Raw genomic sequence first — 19329 nt, 5'->3', positions numbered from 1 at the left:
GCAGGTTTAAAGAGGGAGTTGCACACACCTCTCCAGGTTTCTGTGTGAAACCACTGCTGCTGGTATGGGGCTAAAGCACGTGGCTTCTCCTCCTGAAGGTATTCTGGATGTTAGGACCACAGTATGTGTAATAAACCTGATAGCACATAACAGAATCCCTCTACTGGCATTGACCTGGAAGGAATTTAGCCCAGGATATCCTTCTAATAGCCAAGCACTTGCAGGAACAGGATATTGTGTAAGAACTGTGTTACTCTCCCTCACAGTAATGTGGAATCAATACTTCTGTTCTCAGCCATAATCTTGAATGTAAGAAAGTCTAATGGGAGCACTGGATACTTTCTGTCCTCCAGACACTCAAAGTAAGTACTGCTTCTCTGTTCTTGCCTTTCAGAACCTGCTTGATGGTTACCAGACGCAAACACACCAGTAGCACAGTCTTGCTGAGTTATAGAGTATTTAGAAAAAAAACCTTGTAGCAGTTTAAAAGCCTTGACTGTTACTATAAGTGCTACTTCTGGATTAAATTTTTTTTTTCTTTTTCAAAATAAATATTTTCAGCAGGCCCTGAAGCTAAGTGCATCATTATGATTAATTTATGCAGAATGAAGCAGCCTTTTTAATTGATAATGATTAATGAATTTTCTAAATTTGTCAAACTTCAGTAGGCTTAAGCTTTCAGTATGTAGCACTGTCTATTTTTACACCCCAGGCTTCTATTTAACAGAGCAGGAAACATCTCATCCTGAAACTGCTGATGCTGCAAGCTCCGAAGAGAAAAAAAAGGCTTTTACTTCACCTACAGTGCAGCAGGAGTGTCAGCCCATATCAGTTTTTTATCTGACCAGAAAGCAAAACCTAAGAATTTTTATCACAAAATTATCTAGAAATGGACAAAAAACCTCTTGCTACAGTCCAGACCCAAGCTTACCTTGAGATCAGTGATTGAACAGAGAAGAAATGAGGGAGAGTAGAAATCTGTGTTTTCTACCACTGCCCGTTCTGGACTTAAATTTGTTTAAACACTTCTTGCGTAAGGTCCAGTAATCTGACCAGTTTCTTAGCCCAAGCTTTGGAAATTTGGAAGGTAAATACATACAAATTATGTGGCACCACTATGGACTCAGCTGGAGCACTTATCTGGGCCAAGTGTAAATGCACTGTAATGCTCAGGGGAAACTGGTGTGACACCAGTGTAGAAGGCAGGAGAATTAGAGCTTTTTGGTAAAGTGCTTTCATATTCTCACCATAGCCTTGTATCCTCATACCTGTTGTGCATCATTTCTTTTTCTGAGCACACTTGGGTCAGCTTGGAAGGAAAGATGTCACCTGAAACCGGCATGAATATGAGAGAGTAAAATAACACCTTTCTAAAATGCTGTGAGACTTCAAAGCCATGATTCCCTGTGCTGTATTTTGTGAGCTGCAGCGCCTTTATGTGTTATGACAGGACCAGCTGGACTCAAAAACTGTTTTCTTATTGGCTGCTCAAAAACAAATGGTGCTGTTGCAGCTACTTTTCAGGTTTCTCATGGCAGCAGGGAAGCTGCATGGGGAGATCGGTGTCACAGCCCCTTCATGAACCAGTTGTCAAAGAATCTGAAGAACCTGTTCCTGTCCTTAAAGAAGATTACTCTTGGTTTAATACAGCTTCACTTTCACACACAATATTGACCTCATAATCATCTATAAATGTAGTTCACGGTGCCCTATATATATATTTTCTTCTTTTTTAATTTGTGAGAACAAACTTAAAACACCATCCAAGTCCACCCACGTCCATTTAGGAGAAGATACTGTGGGTACTAATTAATCTCTGTATTGTTCCTAGAGCTTGTAATACAAGCAAATACAAAGTCAGAAAAATAAACACACATCTAAGTTACTTCTATTCTTTCTGCCCTCTAGTGCCTAGGAAAAGCCAAAAAACCACAAACCTGTGATGTGCTTCATGAGCTGATTGCTTATATCTGAAGCATAAATGTCTTCAGAATAGCTACTTAAAAAAACATTGCTGAACTGTGATTTAACATGACTTATTATAATTAGAAGGGGATGTTACAAGGGAAAAAAACAAAAAGAAAAAAAAAGAGATGTAGCCAGCAATAAGGACAACTTTTCCATTTCACTTTGTTTAGTGCAAAAGGTCTAAACTGACAACAACATTCAAACTCTGTGCAGATGACCCAATCAAGGGGGCCATTATATCTCTCACAGGCTAACTCCTTTTGTCTGTTTTGGAAAGATGCTGCACTGAAATATTAATTTTTGCCTTTCTCTAACAACATTTTTTTCTCACAAGGTCAGATTTGCCAGCAGGACACCAATCCACAAAAGTGCACTAACGAGGCAAACATGGACTTGGTGTCATTGAGTTCCTCCCGTGTTGTCTCAAATGGCACTTTTATGTGGGGGAATACAATGTGAAGTGGCAATTACACCCTGAATTGCTGCATTCTGAAGTGGAAATGAGGCAGACCATATGCAGTCTATCTGTGAAATGACTCCTGCTTGTGCAAGTTCAGGTGCAGAAGGAGCTATTTGATCAAAGTGGTCGTGCTGGGTAAGATATCTGCAAGTAAAAGGAGAGAGGATAGGACTGCATTTTTACCAATTATTAAGCATTAATAGTCTACTTGATTAGAAGTGGGACTGTTTCATTGAACATGATCATTACAGTTTATAGGGTTTTCCAGTTCCTTTCTTCAGCTTGATTTCTCTGACTGCTCCATGAGCTACCTTCCTCACAGGAGTTTTTCTTGTCCAACCTTGACCTACAGATAGTCTTTGGCATTTAATGATATTGTGGCATGTGGCAGCAGAAACTGCAAAACAGGATCTTCCCCAGTGGCCTCAAGCCAAACTGTTTGTTGCTGGCTAAGGTTTAGAATGGAATGGTGACAGCCATGGGTGAAAGAAATCTGATGTTTTGCATTTCTTTAAGCCTGAAATCTGAACAAAAACTTCACTGAAAAATCCATATCCTTGCAAAAATTATTTGATTTTTCAAAGAATCAAAAGCCTTTGCAAGACTGCAGTAAAAATTTATTCAAATATTTTTGTTCATACATCCTAACATCCATTTATGTCTCAGTTGTGTAAAAAAGGAAAGCATGGTTTCTAGGGGAAAAAAAATCCACAACCTAATCATAAACTCATATTTTTAGGCAAGGCAGGGAGGGAGTCGACATTTGCCATAGATGCAATCATCCATTGAAGTAGATAGACATAGAAGGAAAAATTAAACTTTGACCTGTAAGTAAAACAGATTTTCTTCCAGCAAATCAATAAAGTGAAATACAGCATCAGTTAATGTCAAAGTACACTCTCATCCTGCATAATTTCTCAGGTTAGAAAAGACACCAGGCTCCACTACACATCATTTTGTCCATGCAAACTTTAACTGTTGGTGCAATGATGCAGCTTGATGCTTTCATTCAGGTTTTGGTGCCTGACTGTAGCAATCTCACTTTCCACATTGAAGTTTATGATCTGCTCCTCATTTTTCAGTCAAAGAATTCTCATCACTTCATACCTAGCATATAGGTAATTCCAGTCTTAGGCCTTTGTCATGAGAATGAGACCCAGCACTGTTTTACCACGCTGAAAATAATGATGACAAGGCAGGTGTGGTAAAGCAAGAGTGTGCCTGGAAGGAGTGGTGAACACCATTCTCAGACAGCGTGGTGCTCCTGCTTTTGGGCTTGAAGGCTCTGACCTACCCTGAGGCTGCTTCCTTTGTGAATACAGAAAAGTGCACTGGCAAATCTGCTAGTGCTGCACAGGGTTGTAGGTCCTTTTTAAGAGAAAATGTTTGCTAGCTGGGAATGGCAAGAAATTTTGTGGGAGGAGGACATCTAGTGATCTGATCCGTATTTACATGAGCTGTGTCCCTGCACAGCTGAGTCAGCCAGCTTACCAGCTACAGGATTATTTGAAGTATAGTGAAGGAGGGCCCCCTTCTTCTTCAAAGTATGCTTTGCTATAAGTCTTGGGGTTTTGCTGAGATGACACCCAAAACAACAGCAGGCTTTTAACTGCTTAGTTTTCAAATCAAGGCTCTTGAAATGTTGCACAGAAGTAGTGATTGTGGCTACACTTCTCATCTACAGCCATGCCATCTCCCAGCCTGTATTTTGCTGACATTAATGACCACTTACACATTTCTAGCAGAATGGCCATTAAGATCCTGATGCATTTACTCTTGAAGCTTCCCATTGGACTACACAACTGGTCAGCATAGCAGCATCTCTGAAATACACTGACAGCCGTTTTATAAAGATTTAATTCAAAAACTCTCCTGAAAACATGGTTTATTACATCTCAGAGTGATGAAAACTAGTTATTCAGCTTGTAACAGCAATAGGAGAATATATGTCTGTAGTTCATGCTATTAGCCCCTGACAGATTGGATTTATTCTTCCAGATCTGAATTTTGAAAAAGCCCTGCTAATAACATTCAGCTTTTTGTGTTGTTTTAGTACCAAACTAGTAACTGCTGGAGTTTAAACTCTGTGTGTGTTGCAGGGAAACACCAACATGAGTGATTCTCAAAGTCAAAGGGAATATCTGGAAGGGTTAAGAAAAATCTCTTGAAACCATGTTAAGAATTCACATCTCTGATTCAGGACTGAAACCCAGCCATTCATACCAGAACAAAACCTAAGAAAACAGGATCAACTTGTTGAAGAATACATTACAGTATAAAAATTCTATATCTGCTTTGAATTTGAGAGCCATCAGTCCTGCCCTACATAGTCTTAGACTTGTTACTCTGTGTGATGCTTGTAGGTGGCATTCTCTCACCTTCCTAATACAAACATTCCTCTGAATATCTGATTTTTCTGGGAAGGTAACAGCAGATGAGAGATGATAGCACTAATCCTGGTGTACAAGTCATATAACCATTTTATATAGAGAGACAATTACCTAATCTTTTTTTTATTTCAGCCAACATAGCCCCAACATAGCCCATGGAAGTTGGCAGCAGCGAGAACATTTAAGGAACAATAATCCTGGGTGTTTTATCATAACTTTTTCTTAAACTCCTTTGGCTATTGAACAAGGAATTCAAATTTCCCTGTACATAGACAATTTCTCTCAGGGTTAGGCAAGGTTTCTTTGTCATGCTGAACATTTTAATTCCAAAGTTTGATAAACAAAGTCAGCAATGACCTTGCCGTAGTTATTAGTCAAGCTTCTGGTTTTTAATATTTTCAACATGACTGATATTTTGTCTTCTTAAATAAAGAAAAATCCTTCTCAGAAGAAAAATATATAAAAATATATTGCTTCCTTCTATTTCCTGATTCTGAAAATTACCAGGCTCTGAACATAATAAAATTGAAGATCCTTGAGGGTGACCTAAAGAATCAAAATGGCGAAGAATTGTGATATAGTGGTTTAGCTAATTTTGTAGCAGCTGCTTGACACTAGAAAAATGATAAATTAGTTTTCTATTGCTAAATAGAATGAATTCCTTTTCTGTCCTGTCATAAACTGTCAAACTTTGTAAATGAAAACAAAGATGTGGTGGTGCATGCAGACATAAAGGTTAATATGAATATACATATTTTAAATGGAGAAATGCTGCATATTGCCACAGGAAGATTTTCTTGCATCAGATTTTGCATAATTCTTCTAAATAAGGTATTTTAAAATTAGCAGATTGATGTAACACAACTTCCTATCTTCAGAGCAATTTTCTATTATTTGCAAAAATGGTTACATATTCAAGAGCATAAATACAGCTGAGTGACTTCATTTCAGGATAATTTTTAAGCCTCATTTACTTCTTTTTACTACAGTCTGTGAGTACGCAATAGAACAAGGCAGCCACTTTTAGTTAGAATTAAACCATGGAGTGCCTGATCATTTAGTAGTAATGTGACTTACTCTTTTAGTCGTATTTGCAACTGTGTTAAATTCGGTGTGGCTCAGCTTGATTTTGAAGGCAGCAATAGGTGTCATTTATTGGTTAATGCTATATATTAATAACTGTACCTGTCAATAAGCGGTGGTCAGGTTTCTCTTGATGATCACCCTAAAGTGCTCATGATTACTATTTCATACAGTTATGACAATATTAAAACTGGACATTTGCCACCTTGGGCAAATTTCAATGTATCCCCAGCCTCTCAGCCAGGCTTTTGCTAGTCAGACTGTTCTGGGTGTACAGTGGCAGTCACTAGAATCCCCAGGATCTAATATCCCCATATTCCATAGAGCTCCATAAAGCTCCATCAGCTTTTAGCCCCGATGTCCCACGGAACATTATGGAGTTCATGAGATTCCCTGTGAGCCAAAAGACCTTCTGGCATAAGACTCAAGTTGTATTTCCCAACTCTAGTGATAACAAACTACACTTAAACTTTCCAGAATGTGTAAGTAATATTGATATATCTAGTAAAGGTAAGACTTCAGCAGCTAGAGAAATTAGACATTATTTTCTTTTATGGTCTTTGCAGTCAAGTGAAAGACAATGGATTTCTTCTCTACAAAACTGGAGGGATTCTGGAAGTCATCAAGCAAGTCACACAAGTGAATGCAGTTGCAGAGGTCAAGAAAGGGAGGTGTCCCAGTAAATCCTGCTTGAGTCGGTCACCAATAACAATAGAACTGCAGCCAGGATCTCCTAATAATAGACAATGTGTTCTTGGGGTGAGAGATCTTCTGGTACTCCCTGAAAAACTCTGCTGACGAAAGAGCAGCATGGCTTCAATGTTTTTGGAAGCCACAAAACTGAATTTAATTTGTTAAATCAATCTGGTAATGAATCTGTGATCTAAACAAATCATAAAATGTTTTTGAGAGGACCTCTGCAGTGGGCCTAGGAGTAGCCAGGGCAAGTTATTATCCAGGCTCCTCCTGATGCCATTGTTTCTCCATGCTCCGTGGATGTGCACTGGAGCTTTTACCACCGTATCTAATAGGCAGTGCATTTATATTTTGATAATCTTTAGAGCGGCTTATGAATATTATCTCTCATTAAAGTTTTTTTTTCCCCCAGAAGTATCAAATTAGATGTCAAAATTTCCTCCACTTAAAAAATACACTACATTGAAATTAATTAAGGTTTATTTTGAATTTGTCAAAATGAAAAAAAAAACCAAACCAAAACCAAAACAACTCTTTTGGTAACATTTAGTTAAAATATTCCACATTTACTAAATAAATACCTTGGGTTGAAATTTAGTGGATATGCAAGTCAGAAAAAACCCCATTATATCCATTCCCCAGCCCTGCACCACTTTGCTTGGATTTAGTTTTGGGTTTGTGTGAGGTTTTTTTTTTGTTTTTTGGGGGGGGGAATTTGTTTTTTTTTTTTTTAAAGCAAGTAGACCAAGTGTGTGAGTTGTTTACAGAACACTGCCTTCAATATTTGTGGGCAAAGACCTTGAGGTGTTCTCTGAGCATGGCCCACCTTGGATGCACAGTAATGCCAGTGAGGGAGGGTCTCTGTTGGGAAACGTTCCTGGAAGAGCAGTCCAGGCTCCATCACATGGATGATCCCTGTCAGGTAAAGCTGCTTTTGTAGGGCAGCAGAGAACCAAAGGGTGGCACCCTGAGGATTTGCTGCTTTTGGGCTACTCCTAGTTACTCAGTATATTTTAACTGGCTTGGCAGTTCCAGTACTTTTTCCAGATATACAAAAGTGAATACAAGGAAAACCACACACATTTCTCTGCTTGTGCATCTCAGCATTTTTTGGAACATAGAAGGCTTTCTAGGACCTGGCTTATTTTCATGCATGCTTGTGCTGAGTATTATATACCTGTGAACAGCTGGAAGGTCAATGTCTACATGATCTGATTGCATGGCTTCCACTTGCAAGCAGAGGCACAGTGAGAAGCAGCTTTGCTTTGCAGAGGCAAGAGGAGTCTGAAGCAAAAAATCCCCCACTTCCCTGCAAGTAGCATTGGTGCCAACATCGTAGTAGCTGCTCAAAACATTAATACTTGAATGTAGAGAACAGTTTTGCATAAGATCCAAGGGTAACAAGTCAATAACTAATTTACACTGTCATGCTTATTTAAGTACTATTTTGTGTTTCCTAGGGACACAACATAACTTGGATAACACTTACTGACAGATGACAGATTGTCTCCATAGTTTTATGCAACCTATGCTCTGCAAAATACTGTTCACTACAAGCAAAATCAGTACTTAGGATAAAAACTGATGAAAACATTTCTTTCCTCTTTTGCCAAGGTTCTCATGTTAAAACACTCCAACTCAACACAGCTAAAAATGGAGCAAGTCATATAAATTCAGTATTATAAAATTATGCAAGTTTTTACTCAATCAAGTGCCAAAAATGGAACACAGACCTCGTTTTTCTTCTGGATTTTCATAGTAAATAAACACTTAAATTCTTCTCATTGAGAATAATGTAACCCCAGAAAACTGAAAAAATGAGTTTCACATCATAAAAATGGTATTAGGTAACTAATAAACTCCCTCACTCAGAATTACTTGGTTGTACCTCATTTTGGGCAGCATGATAAAATGAAGAATCCTATCAGGACTCTTCACAGAATGAGATCTTGGTAACAGTTAAATGTTGCAATGGTCTGGTCTAATTTTTTTTTTTAATTGTTATTTAGGAGTGGTGTATTTCACTTGCCATTTCTCCTGAGCTCATGTCCAGATTACCTGAAGGCTCTGCAGCATCTTTCCTCTGCCCTCTCACCTGAGCATGAAGGACTTTTTCACGGCATGGGTTTCTTTCTGCTGAGCCAACATTCTGGTACTCTTAGCTGTGCCAAGAGCATAAAATTGTCATTAATGAGTGAGAAGCAATGAGTGGGCAGAGGTAAAGCAGTTTCTGTCTGAAGCAGCCAGCCTTGCAAGGAACAAGATTGATGGCTGGTGCTAACAGCCAAGACAAACCCGAGGCAGGGTGCCAAGTGTTGCAGAACTCACATGATGGTGTTTGGCAGCACTGTCCCAAAGGCCACCTGAGATCTCTTGTGCCTTGCTGGGCTGTGGCAGACTGCTGCAGCTTTCCTCCTGCCACACATCCCCAGCAGGCAGAGGTCTTGAACAGGTAACATTTTGTATTTGTTTGCTTGCGTTTTCCTTTGGAAAACCAGCCAGGAGTCACTTGTAATTCTGGGCTGGAAGACATCCAACACAAAATAAGATAGAGATTGGGAGAGACTGGTAAAACAAAGGAAAACATCCCAAGATTAATTATGTCACAGGCTAATAGTTCAGAGGTTAGAGAGAAGCGTTATATTGCTTCAAATCAGGTATATGCATTCAGTAGTCTCATCTAGTAAGTGGATATTCAAGATTTCAAGACTGAATGGGAGTTGCTGTTTTTTGGAAAGGGAGTATTATATCAGGGAGAATACAGAGCAGTATTTATTTATTTGTTTGTTTGATTGTTTATTTATTTATTTATTTATTTACTTATTTCCACTGTAATTTATTGTTTATTTATCATTAATTGTTTATTTTCAGTGATCCTAAAGTCAAACCTGTCTCTGGGAAGTCTGATGCTATGTGATGAATGTGATGAGTCCATCTCTCTGAGTGCTATGTGTTGTGTCCTTCCCAAAGCAGAAAAAGCCTGAAATGTGCAAGAAGGTTGCCACAAAATGCATCACACATAGATCTTCTGAATTACAGGTTAGTGTAAAGTACAACACTTCAGTAAGCACTAATAGTAAACCATGACATGTCAATCAGTAGGATAAAAATGAACAAAGTTACACTGTTCCCCTGTGATCATTCTCTGAAACTTGTCAGAAGCAGAATTAAACAAATGCTTATATCTCTCTTCCTCACAAATTAAAGGAGTATAAAATTGCTGTGCTTATAAAACGATATTGACCTGCTTTTTAGAAGTCAAATATGTAAGTGGTGAAGAACTGGAATATGATATGTAAAAATGACAGTAGGCAAATGAGTCATCCCTGAAGAATTTTTGTTTATTCTGCGTCTCAGGCCTTAAACCTCATTGGTTCACAGAAATATTTCATTTAATGTTCCTGTGCCTTTGTTTCATGTTCCAGAAGATGGCAGTAGTCCCACAGTATCTTATGGATATATAGCACCTGGTTTGTCTCCATACAGACTCTTTCTTTTCCGTAGAGCTGTCTTTATTTTACTGCTTAAGGAGTAGTAAATGTTCATTAGCATTACTTCAGTGCTAACATGTAGTTTGTACCTGAATTTTTTTAGCACCTATTCAGAATTCGCTTAAAAAATTAATTTCTACATAAAATTAAAATTAAAAAAATAATAAAAAAACCACATTTGTATTAAAATGCCTTATTTAAGGCCATGAAAAAAGGACATGCAATACTATGCATCTACTACTCCACTCTAGGGAGATATTAATGTCTGTTCTGTCTTGGGCTGGAGAACAGAAAGACATTATCAAGCTAATGAGAATTAAAACAGGTTTAATTGCATCTCTGAGCAATAAGAAAACTTAAACATTTGAGCAAACATTATCTGTGCCTGCTGATGCATAAACTGAGGTACAAAGAAAAGCTTTTATATTTTTACATTTGTGTTGCTAATTCTCCATTTCATCAGGAATCTTGTATTTGTCTTTCTCTTAGTCAAACCATAGCACAATAAAAGTTAGGTCCCCTTTCTGAAAAAAAAGAAGTGTATTACACCATAGTTGCAGCTGAAACTGAAGATATGAATCTTCAGAACCTGATGCCAGGTGTTAACTGCAAAAGCTGATGTCTGTAAATGTCTGTAGGCAGCAGTAGCGTATATTGGAGATCAGTGGTATGGGGTTTAGTGTGAATACAAATGCTGTCAGAGGGAGCACAAAGGAGAACATGGATGGATGGTTTCCAGAGACATTGCCTGATGCATTTATGGTCTCTTGCTTACTGCAGAAGTTTCTGAGTTCCATGTGCACTACTTAGCTCACCATACTGTCTCTGGTGCATCAAAACCCCAGAGAGAGCTGACTGTGTGTGATCCACTGAGACTGTGCCCTGTCTCTTTGCATTTTCTCAGCACTTAACACAAAAAAGACTTGAGTTTGATAGGAACATTTGGATCTTATTTGATTAAATGCAATAAACTCCTTTAATATAATCTCTGGTATTCCTGAGGATCAGTTTTTTTCCTGAGTGTCTTTCAGAGTCTGTAGTTTCTAATTCTTTTAACCTAAGAAGCAGCAATTCATTCCATTATGATTAATATCTCTTTTTCCCTGCTTGCTGTGTGAACTGCAGAATACATGGAAGTTATTTTTGGGCAATAGATGAATTGTAGAGCAGCAATTGTGAAATTACCATGGTGAAATCCTAGCAAGTTTTTCATCTTTCTTCTTGTTTCTCCTCCTCTTTCTCTGTTCTCTGAACACATCTGAGTTCCTGTCATGATGACCTGAGACTACTTTAAGGATGAGTAAAGAATGATTTAATCAATCAATAATCACTCTTGACCTTGTTTCTGAAAGAAAAAGGAAAATGTGTTCAGAATAATTTCAAATCCTTCCCCTGTAACTTCAGCTGCCTGGAGCTGAATACATCTTCATTATTTTTTGAAAAATGACTGAAAGCCTCAATTTCCCTCTCCAAATCCTCTTGAATGCCAACCACAGCACTGAACTGCAATAAGGAGGGTACAAGGCTTTAGAGACTTGTGTAAAGTCATGAGGAGAAAGATGAGCCCAGTTTCAAAAGTCTAATGGTTTCAGGTCCCTAAACTATTACCAAAAGATGAGGATTATCTGGTGAGAGATGACTTTACAGCCTATGCCTATGACAAGCCATAATTTACTTCATTATACACCTTTTTTAAAGAAAGAACAAATTTAAGTGCTTCAGGGTCAGAAGCTGATGGTGACTGGTTTAAGCTGGACTTGAAACCACCTCTGATGCAACTGAGGACGGCCCTGTGGCTGTGGCAGGAAGAGCTGCTGTGTGTGTAAGGTGGCAGTTTCAGAGACAGGAAAGCATTGAGCTCTGTAACAAAGCTGCTAAAGAAAAAACCGAGAACAGCAAGACAGCAGCAAGGGAACAAAATTAAGCATTCACCAATATATTCAGAGCAACTAATGAAGGCTCTACAGCAGCACAAGACCTTAAAGATCATCTAGTTGCAATGGCCCTGCCATGGGCAGGGAGATCTTTACTAGACCAGGCTGCTCAGAACCCCATTCCTGAAGTGTTTGTTGCTGTTGTAATGCTTGAATAAATGCTGAAGTTTCCTCTGCTCCTTATGAGCAGGAAAAGGACTCTGTCCTCTTGTGAGGATGCAGGGAGCTACAAGGGAGTTCTGGTCACCAGGAGAGTTACAGAGAAAGCCTTCCTGGAGGTCATGTACAAATACAAAAAGGAAAAGAAAGTGATTTGGAACATCCTAATTTCCCTAACTAAAGGCAAGTTTGGTCTGACCAACCTGATGACCTTCTGTGAGGCAGAGACAGGTTCTGGTGACTAGAAGACAGGAGCAGCTGTTTTCTCACCTTGACCCTATGAAGAATTTTTAGTTTCACACTATAACCTTACAACCAAATTGCTGAAATACGGTTTTTGATAGAAAGTGGATGGAAAATCAACTGGTTGGCCAGACTCCAAGGGCTGCAGCCTGTGGCATGAATTACTACTAGCAGCCAGCCCCTAGTGACATCCCTCATGGGTTAATGTTGGCACCAGATCTAAATTCAAGATTTAGCCATCCTTATGAAGGGCCTGGACAATGGGATGTAGCACAACCCAACAACAGCTACCAAATTGCTGGTAGCAGTGGACAGGCAGGAGAGCAAGGCTGATGCAAAGAGAGATAAATGTCATAAGAAGTCTCAAAAGCTAATGCAAGGTCCTGCATCTGGAATAGGCCAATCCCATGCATGAGAACAGACTGGGGGCAGCTGCCTGGAAAGCAGCTTCACAGAAGAGGTCCTGGTTGACAGCAAGTTGAGCATGAGCCCTTGCAGCAATGAAAGGCTGCTATATCCTGGGATGTGTGAGCATAAGCATGGTCCTTATTGCTTGCTAGCTCACTGCTATCCCCTGCTATCACTTCCAAAGAGGGGAAGTGGTTCTTCCCCTCTTTTAGGCATTTGAAGTCCCCTCTGAAATACTGCCTTCCGTTCCCCAGACCAAGAAAAACTGAAGTGAGTCTAGCAGATAGATGCATTTGAAATGACTCCTATGCAATTTCCTTTTTCTCTGAAATAAATTGCTTATGGGGAAGTACAGAAGAGATAATTCTGAAACCCACTGGGAATTACTAGACAAGGTCTACAGTTGAATCTAGTTGCATAACAAGAAAATAGAAGATTCCTTAGCTGTTTTTAAGCAATGTGCAACACCTAGAACTGCTAGCATTCTCTGTTAAACTCCTAAGTCTTATTCTTTTTACTAAAAATTCAAATACAGTCAAGAATGCACCAGCCTGGTCAGTAAAGAAATATGAGGATTCTTAATTCTTCCTCTAGAGCAGGAGTTTAGGCTCTGAAGGTGAAGACCCACACACTAACATGAGCACAGCACAAGGATAAGGGGACAGAGAGGCACATGATGAAAGTGAGGTGCTTCTGGCAGCAGCAAGCTGGAGGGCACACTGTGGCTGATACATAGAGTCCAACAGACACCACATCACTTCCTGAAGAATAGTGCCATGGAACAGTCATAGCTGAAAACAAAGTGGTTTGGATACATGCTTAGAGAGAAATTAAAGATATTTATGGTGTTTACTATAATTAATTTGGTTAGTTCACATGAAATCAAATTCTTCCAGTGTGTCTACAAGAACCCAGAGCTGTGTTTGGTAAATGTGGCAGTTTGGTTGAATGGTTGCATTTGTACAACCTTGGCTCGTGCAGCTAGGGGAGGACAGAGGCAGGCTCTGTGAAACTCCCACAGCAAACTGATCTCACATGCACGTTGACTGGTGCTGGTTGTTGCTCATCTTATGCTTCCTGTAATGCTGAGATACTCAGTTATTTCTGAGATTACTGAATCCTAAAATCCATACTGGAGATGAGGAACAATAAATACTAATGTCATTTCCTTCCTAGCACTCTTTTTTTCCCCTAAATGAGCTGGCATTGGTGATGAGTGACAAGACATAATCCATGCAAAACACATTGATGATAATGTTACAAAAAGTTAGAAAAAACTCTTTTCCCCTTTCACTTTTGGCAATCTGTAGTTAATTTAGAGGTGAAAAAGCCTAATGTGAAACTCCATGTTGTCCCATGTTGTCTTGGATCCCTGTAGAGTAGATTTAATAATGCAGCATAACTAAGATAATGAAGTAATGAGAGTTGAATTTCCACTTATTTTCTGATATATAAACACATACAGCTTTTTGAAATTTCATACCTACTGAGCTTAAACATTGCAGTGTTTTGCTTTTTCATAAAAAAGAATGAGCCAAAGGAATGCTTTTTTCTTCTTGTCACATTGTGTGTACATATTTATAGCAATAAACCAAAAATTTTTCAAGAAGCCAGGCCACATATCCAAAGGGATTGAAATTTCTTGCTCAACAGCTTCTCCAAACCACTAGAACATGAACACTTTTACCAGGAGAAGATTTTTATTAAAGGAAGTACACACAAGTGTGTCTGAAACTCTTTACTGTATGTCCTTCAAAATTTTTTTCAGTTTTCCCTGTCTGAAAGATATTTTCCAGGTGCATGCTAAATTGTTGCAGATAAATATTTCTCTCAAACCACTTAACTTTTATCTTCGCTTTCACTCTGCTCAAGAAAATGAAGTAGGGCTGATTCATAGAATCTATATTTTCCCTACACAATTAAAGCAGCAAAGCAGATTTAGAGGTGAGGAGAAAGGAGGATTATCTGAGACTTCAGTCAAGGAGACTTATAAAATAGTAGCTAGGACAAGGGAAAAGGATAATTAATAACATTAAGCAGCTGCTCCCAGTTTAATGCCACCTGTGGGGCTCAATTTTCTTAGCATTGCATCTGTGGTTGAAGGAAAACACATAGGATTGCATCCAGCACAACAAACCTTGCAATATATTGTTTCCTGTGAAATGACATCAAAGCTCACTGGTGTTATCAGAAACCCATGAGGTTATGTTACCTGTATAATACATGCTCAAATCAAAAACTGAAGTATTAATAGCCAACTAATACTTGGAATTTTCCAGACTAGGAAACTACTCCCCCAAAGAATACATCACAGAGTGAGCCATGCAAGACTGCTGCAGGATGGTGCTGTTGTGAGAGGAAAGCAAACACAGGTCCTCCAGCCTGGATTGTCACCTCCTTCTAATCCTGACCCGACTACATGTGTCTTCACAAATCATTTCACCTCCATTCCTGACTCTTTGCTCATGTTGCCTACAGAGGCTGTAAATTTTCTTTTAAGTGAAGGAGCTTATTAGAAGGAAGATGTACATTTTCTGTAATTTTTTGTAGAAAGACAAGTAGCTGATGAAGCTGTCACCACTGATGGGAAATAGCTGTTTTATGGTGACAAACAACGGAAGGAAGACCTGAAAGGAGCGACAAGTGCTTTATATTTGACACGGTGCCTTTGATTTAATGAGTGTACTTACAAGCTTCTCTTATAAAGCTTGCAAGTTACACAAATGGGAATCCTGGACTTGAAACCAGAATCCTCAGACACAACCATTTTTGTTATCTTTTATCTTCCCTTCCCCCCCCACACTGTTTTTTATCAAGCAGCAATTTTTGCCTGTTGTTACAACTACAGATTCAAACCTTTGACAAATTTCTCTGTATTTGGGTGTTTCAACAAATTATGCAATATTCTCCACTTAATTTAAATCGTTAGAGAGACAGACTTAAAATTGTATAAAATACAATAAGCTCCTGGTAACACAGATTTCAAAAGAGCTCAACAAAAGAGCAGTTTTATTGTTTAAATGCATGTACCAATAAGAACATAGGTTCCTTGGTGTCTTACTTCTTCCTAGTCAGATGTAAAAACTGTGGAATATGATGGGTGCACTAAGGGCTATAAGAGAACTCCGAGGGAACACTAGAATAAGTGAAGGAGGGGATCACAGGTCACTGGGTGGTTTTCTTCAGTATTTGCACTGACAGCTTGGCTGACAAATCAAAGATTAGTCTTACTCAGCTAGTAAGCAATATTGTGTTTTTTCACAGTAAGCAATATCAAACTGGAAAAAAACAACCTGGAGTTGAAAACATCCCTGACTAAGTGGAGCTGAAACAAAATTTAATCTGTGTTAACTAAAAATAATGACCCATAGTCAAAAGATAAACAAAATGTAAATGCATATGTGGAAACTGTTGTGTTATATACAAAAGATGTTATTGATGTCACCGTCTTTACAACCCACAAATTACCAACCTACTATATGAGGAATTAACACTAAGTTAATCATGATTCTCTGTTTCTGTGTCATACTTTTGTATGCAACATCAATAGGGTGGCAATATTTTACTAAGGATCCTGACATGAACCTGACTTCCAGCAGGCAAAACTAACCAATGGCTTCTGAGACATATTTAGGGTGCAGGTCCTTAAAGCTGTCTGTCCCTGGGGCTTTCTTGTTGTCTCATCAGTATTGACAATGCCAGCTATCCAGAAACTGTAACTACAAACTCATCCAGTTGCAGATGTTTAGATGTAAAAATGTGCAGTGCACTAATTTTATTTGCAATCTTTTTATTCATAAATAAATGGGTTCTCATTTCAAAGAAGTTAAAAAGAGAAAGCTATAGAGTTTGTATAATTGTTATGACAGCCAAGCAGCTGTTGATATGCTTGGTACAACTCCAGAAATATTCCTAAACTTCAAATAAAACCTGCTAAATCCTACTTTTAGTGCTCATGGACTTTTAAGTCTGAGAAATTCTAGCAAGATACATAATGTTTCAAGTCTTGCTCACTCCTTGCTTATGAGGCAGTGTAGGGGCCAAAAATCTCTTCATAGCAACAGGTCCTAGTAGTCCATCTGAAAACATGCAAATTCTGTGCAATATTTAATCTACATCATCAGATTTATGGCTATAAATCCATATTTCTAGAAGGTTGCAGATCAAAATGACAGGCACAAGAAGCAGTTCTGCTCCTGTGGTGGCATTACCATCAACATACCTGCTTTTGCTACTTCTTCCTCCTACTTTGTAAAGCATTCATCTTTCTCATAAAGTGACCTGAAAGCTTACTGTCTCCCCCTAAATTTTTTATTCTTTTTCTACAAGAAGTGTTCAGTCTTCCATGTCTAAGTCACTCTTTATACTAGATTCTTTTGGGTCCTTTCCCATTCAGGATATTCTATGGTTCTATGATTTTAGACAAAATATTCAGATGGCCTCAGGACTCTCTCAGAACACTACACAGCAGAGGTGGATGTCCTTACACATTTACTCAATATGTGATCTGTGTTTTCTTTCAGTTACTCAGGTGAGAAACTTTGTAGGGGGTGGTGGTATCTTGAATTAATTATAGTCATATAGGCTGGAAGAAACAGAGGAGCTTTCAGCACAGCAACCTTTCTTCTAGCCTGAAATGTTTCCCCATCCACAAACCTCATATATGATTGGGTTTTTTCCCAGGCTACAACAACTTAATTTAAAAAATGCTTTTTTTATATCCTTACAGCATCGTAGTAAGCACAGCATTGTTACTGCTGCTGTAAGAGGAGTAGAAGGAGGTTCTGACTCCAAAATAACTGCAGAGGGCAGCATTAATTCGTTATTTAAACCCTCCAGTGACAGGGAAGATCAACGCCCCTTGAAAATCCCATACAATATTTCATATGCAAATAACCCAGGGCTTTGATAAGCAGCTTTGGTGTGTATTGCCAAAAGCAAACATGAGAGGATTTTTTTGTGATGCACTATTATATTTCTTGTAAAAGTATGTTAAAATTTTCAGATTTTGAATAGACTGAATAGTGTGTTCTGTAAGAACCTGTTTTGTTTATGCTTTATTACAATGTTTTATAATACTATGGCATTCACCAACAACTTTTTACAGTATGACTAAAACCACAAAAGAATGATTGGCAGGAAAACAAATTTGACACTGTTCTTGTTTGTCCCTGGTGAATGTCAAGGTAATAAGACTTATACCAACTAGAAACTAATGCTTTTTAATAAGATGTTTATTTAGACAGATACCCAATCTTTAGTACTAGTGAAGTTATTGTTCTCTTTGCAATTCCTGTAAGGTAATTTTTCAGGGCACAGGGCAGACTTGGATCTTTGGTTATGGATAGGTAGTCTTGTGAGCACACACACCATAGGAAAGACTTCAAAATATGATTATCCTTTGTACATGAAATAAACTACAGGCTTTTTTTCTCATCCCCTAGTGCTCATCCCAGGGCTCACTTATTTCCTCACTTGCAAGTATCTTGTTTTATGGGTTTCAAAATATTCTGAGAGCTCGTCAGCAAACTTTCGGTGCAGCAGAGCAGAAATAATGCACCCTGCATTCAACAGGCACCTGATGGATGTCTCAGTCTTGCTCAGTAAATCATTACTTTTCCAGGAGCCTTTCCAGAGCTCTGCTATAATTTGGAGAACTCATCCAACAAACCCTCCTTTCTGTTCTTGTGGTACTGCTCATTCCATTTAATCTGACTTTGACTTCTCCCTTTCATTACTGTCTGACCCTGCCTGCGGACTAGGTATTCTCTGGTTATTAGCATTAGAATATGTAGTTACATATTTTTTTCAGTGCCATGCCTATGTGAATTTGATCTTCCATTACAGTAAAACAAAATGGTTTTGTTTATGTATGCACAGTGCTTGATGTGTGTGTATACACACTGTGGTCCATCTGAAAATGCTCTGAAGCTCTCTCCTCTGAATGCTCATCTCTGTGGATCCAGATTATAAAATTCTAATGGGAAACCACCCTTTCTTCTGAGGACACTTCAAAACAACTACTTGTAGCTGCCATAGCTGCTCCACTTTTAAGTCCTCCACTGAGAATTTTCAATTTTAGTTTATGTCTTTCATTTGAAAAATCAAAAAGCAGACCCTGAATCTTGCCACTAAACTGCAATTTTAAAAGCATGAACTGCACCAAGATAGACAGGTCTTCCCATCATAAGGAAGGACTCCAGTTCTCCATCACACTTGCATCACAAAATGGGCTGTCTTTAGTCTCTGAAAATATTTGTCTCAAATTTATGGCCCTCACCCCTCTGCATTTCCAAGTTTATGGTGTGTATGTATACAGAGAGAGAGAGAGAAATTCCTCCTAACATTTATTTTAATAGGAAAGTTCCCTGTTTAAAATAGATGTTGATGCAGAGTTTTACTAGAGTTTATTTATAAAAAGACTCCACAGATGCAAGCAGATGCTAACTGCCTGCTGCTATAATATGTCCTGCAGCCTAAATAATATGTCTAACCAT

General features: G+C 38.6%; 1 long non-coding RNA gene across 1 annotated transcript in view; it reads left to right on the top strand.

Annotated features, from left to right (window-relative positions):
• Positions 1-236: 236 nt before the first annotated feature.
• LOC147655532 (uncharacterized) overlaps positions 237-19329 on the top strand; it is a 31506-nt gene continuing 12413 nt past the window's right edge. Inside the window, exons 1-3 of the long non-coding RNA XR_015279530.1 lie at positions 237-362; positions 6468-6660; positions 9469-9636. This is a non-coding gene — a long non-coding RNA (uncharacterized LOC147655532). The remainder of the gene's footprint in view (positions 363-6467; positions 6661-9468; positions 9637-19329) is intronic.

This window comes from Cyanistes caeruleus, chromosome 1 (assembly GCF_971803275.1).
Source record: "Cyanistes caeruleus chromosome 1, bCyaCae1.hap1.1, whole genome shotgun sequence".
Lineage (NCBI taxonomy): Eukaryota > Metazoa > Chordata > Aves > Passeriformes > Paridae > Cyanistes > Cyanistes caeruleus.
Note: the sequence above shows the minus strand (reverse complement) of the source record. Positions and strands in the feature narration are given on the sequence as shown.